The sequence below is a fragment of the Microtus ochrogaster genome, chromosome 5 (genome assembly GCF_000317375.1).
Source record: "Microtus ochrogaster isolate Prairie Vole_2 chromosome 5, MicOch1.0, whole genome shotgun sequence".
NCBI lineage: Eukaryota > Metazoa > Chordata > Mammalia > Rodentia > Cricetidae > Microtus > Microtus ochrogaster.
This window is the reverse complement of record NC_022012.1, coordinates 9,570,505-9,574,637: the sequence shown is the minus strand read 5'-3', so window position 1 is coordinate 9,574,637 and position 4,133 is coordinate 9,570,505. Positions and strand designations below refer to the sequence as shown.

The following is a 4,133-nucleotide window of genomic DNA, read 5'->3' as shown; positions in this document are numbered from 1 at the left end:
AAAAAAAAAAAAAAAACTTATTCAAAAAGGTTTCAGAATAGACTCTGCTTTCTGACAAAAAAGAAAGAGGGAAAAGACACAAATCTATTTTGTGATTAGTGTGATTCACCAAATATTCCAATAAAATACAGAATATTAATTAGAAATTACTATGAAAATTGTTAGTCTAAAGAGCTGGAAAATCTTGAAAAAATAAAATTTCTAAATGCATACCAAATTAAAGCCAGAAGATATTGCAGACCCACTATAGTCAATGAGCTCAGAGTTATAATCAAAAGCATTCTGTGAAAGAAACACCCAGGACCAGAGACATTCATTGTTGAATTCTATCAAACTTTCAATGAAGACCTCATACAAATTCTTCATAACTTGTTCCACAAAATAGAGAGTGAAGGAACACTACCAAATGTGTTCAGTAAGTCAGTATTACACTGATCCAAAACCATATGAAGACACAAAAACAAAAAATTACAGTCCAATTTTTTGATAAACACAGCTGGATATCATAATATCCAACCTCAAATTATACTATACTGAAGTTGGAACTCAAATGTAGTCTTTAGTATCTCCTTTTCTTGCTTTTAAACTGTATTTCTCTGTACTTTGTGTATTGCCGTTTTAATTTCTTTACAATTGAATCTTTTATAAATAGTATTTAAAAGTTGTAATTTATGTATCTGAACATGGATTTAGGTATGTGAGTGCAATGCTTATGTAGGCTAAAAGAGGTCATTGGGTCCCCTGGAGCTAGCTAGAGTTAGAGGTGGTTGTGAGCCATCCGATGAGGGTGCTGGGAACTGAACTCAAATCCTCTTTAAGAGCAGTGTGTTAATTATCTCTCTAGCTGTAATGTTTTCTTCATAGTTTTAAAAATTTTTTGTGTATAAGTATATACATATATATATTCTTGTTTGAGTTTTGTCTATGTGTATGTACATGCACTATGTGCAAAACTGTTGTTATTAAATACCAGTAATGGGAATTGGATCCCCAGGAATTGGAGTTTTGTAACAGATAACTAGCTACCATGTATGGGTACTGGGGAACAAACCCATGTCCTCTGCAAGAGTAGCAAGGGCTCTTAATTGCTGAGCCATCTCTGTAGCCCAAATGGTGTGTATTTTTAAGAAAAACAAAGCCCTATTCAGAATATTGTTGAAAGATATTTATCTACCTGCATTTATATTACCCTAATAAACCAGTTTATAATGTGTATATTTTCTAATTATTTTTCCCATAAATATTTTATACTATAGTTTATGGAATTTGATAATACGTATCACTTATCCTCACTGTTACACTAATTGTCTCTAAGTTTCTGGAGTTTAGAATATTTATAATAGATGGCATTTCTGTATATATGGTTATTTTAGTTTAGTGCTGTTTTCAATAACTGATAGACTGGAATCTTAGCTCAGTGGCACAGTTGAGTTTTGGGTTCTAGGTTCCACCTCCAACAGCATGTGCATGCAGGCACACATCCAAATAACCTATTGTGTACTTAGTTTTGTTAGGATGGTAGATTTCTTGTTGAGTATGTATACTATAATAAGAAACACACAAAAAGTTTTTACTATATGCAGACATGTGTGTTGAAAGATATTGTTACAGAAGAGAAAATGTAGATTTAGGAGATCAGAAGATCAGGTTTTTAAATCTGTGGTCTATTCTGGCCTCACTATTCTATACTATATTCTATACTTTCTTTGCCAGAAAATTCCATCATCTCTACTATAGAAATATAACTAACTCAAAATATGTTATAAAGAATGTGCCTAGGTGAATTCCACATAAATAGGTCAGTGGGTCTTAGTCTGGTTAGCTTTTTCTATAATTTATGTTATTTCTAAAAATGCCTTTGAAAAGAGTGGTTATTAAGCTAAAAATTGTGGACATTGTTATGATCATAGTTAAAGATAATGTTACTAATTGTTTTTTAAATGACTTGCCAGTGTGCACTGTCAGCAACATTACATAAGGAGAGTTTTTATCACACTGCCATCACTGTTGTAGTGGCATTTCATTTGTAGTTTATTAACTGAAACTTGCCTGAGGATCAGAAAAGGAAAACAGCCACATTGGCCAGCCTTGCAGATCAGGCAGCAATGGCACACACCTTTAATGCCCGTAGCCACATTAGTCTGCCATAGAAACCAGGTGGTAGTGATGCACGCCCTTAATCCTAGAACTAGAGAGGATAACATGAGAGGAGACATCTTCATCTCAGTCTAATTCTGAGACTCCTGGAGGCAGGATCACCATTTCTGACTGAGGTAGAGATAAGAGCTAGTGGCTGGCTCTTTTGCTTTTCTGACCTTTAGGTTGAACCCCAATTTCTATCTCTGAGTTTTTATTAATCGTGCTTCAGCTGTGAGACATTTGGATTTTAGAAGAGGTTGGAAGTCTACTCTTTGCTGTCCACTTTCCACTCTGACACGCTGAAGGGTATGCGTGCTTTTGTTTCTTTGTTTTTTCCTTTCTCACCTGGTAAAGTAAGCATCAGTTCCTTAAGTTATGGTTTTAGTAGTAGAAAATGGAACTTAATTTTAATGATTTATTTTGTTTTACTTATACATCCATAGTCACATATTTAGGGTTTTGATTTGTCTTATTTTTCTTGAAAATTTTAAAAATAAAGAAGTTTCAGTTGGGGATATGGCAGTCAGTAAAGTGCTTATCACACAAACAAGTGGACTTGAGTGGAAATTCTCAGAATAAACATAAAATCCAGATATGGTATCAGGTGTCTATAGTTCACACTCTCCTCCAGTGAGATGGGAGATAGAGACAGGAATATTCTTGGAAGGTTGTGGGTAAGCTAGCCTGCTATACTGGGCTGTAAACCAGAAACACTGAATTAAGCAAGGTGGAATGCAAAGACTAACACATGCATGCCTACATGCCTGCACATGAACATGAACACATGTGTGATGTGGGATTTCCTTCTGTATGCTCTGATAACCATTAATGAATAAAGAAACTGCTTTGCGCCTGTAGCAGGACAGAACTTGGCAAGACGAGGAAAACTAAACAGAATGCTGGGAGGAAGAAGGAAAGAGTGAGAGAAGCTATGGAGCCACCGGAGATAGATGCTGGGAACTTTAGCTGGTAAACCACAGCCACGTGGTGATACGCAGATTAATAGAAATGGGTTAAATTCATGTGTAAGAGTTTGCCAATAAGAAGCTAGAGCTAATGGGCCAAACAGTGATGTAAATAATAGTTTCTGTGTGATTTTTTTTCGAGTCTAAGCTAGCTGGGCGGCTGGGAACCAACAAATGGCCCTTCTGCCACACATGTGTACACACAATACACACACAAGAAAGAGTTAGAAAATATTTTTAAGCCTAATGTAAATTTTTATGTTCTTGATCTCCATCCAAGACAATGAAATATGTAGCTTTGCAAGAGTTCTTGAGTTCCTGCTTTTGCTTATAGGCCGTCTTTCTACTCTGTTGTGGACATTGTGTAGCATTATTATGAAGAATTTCAAGTACTTGACACTATTCTTGGTATTTATAAAAGGAGGAGGGGAAAAAAAGACATGATTTAACTATGGGCTGTGGAAGGCTCCAGCAAAACAAATGAAAGATGAAAGTCTTGAGCCAGGCATGGGTGACTTCTCCAGCATTGGGATTTATATGGCATATTGCCTGTGCTTTCTTGTTATTGAAAAGGTATGCTGTGTCCAAACTGTCAAAAGCATCTAGCAAGAGGAGAAAGACATTTCCTTTTATTTGGATTATTTTCTTTATTGTTCTTAGCAACTTTCTTCTGAATAATAATTGAGCCCTATGTTTAAAGCTTTGTTTTATAGTCAGATTGGATGTCTTTCTGTTGACTTTTAGTCAGATTCAGTTGTTGGTAACAACTGGGCCTACTTCAGTCCTCGGATTATTTTTGAACTATATTTAAGTGTAAGGAAATGTAACCAATATAAAATTCTGTATATTATTTGAATGGTGTTTCTATTTTGAGTTTGTGTTTATTAGCTGAATTATACAGATATATATGGAAATACATAAATGTGATCATTCAGACATGGATCTTTTCTTTCTTTTTTTTTTTTTTTTTGATTTTCGAGACAGGGTTTCTCTGCGGCTTTGGAGCCTGTCCTGGAACTAGCTCTGTAG

General features: G+C 35.2%; 1 protein-coding gene across 2 annotated transcripts in view; it reads left to right on the top strand.

Annotated features, from left to right (window-relative positions):
• Positions 1–4,133, top strand: part of Alkbh8 (alkB homolog 8, tRNA methyltransferase) — a 65,193-nt gene that overhangs the window by 50,993 nt on the left and 10,067 nt on the right. The gene's annotated exons all lie outside the window — the stretch shown is intronic.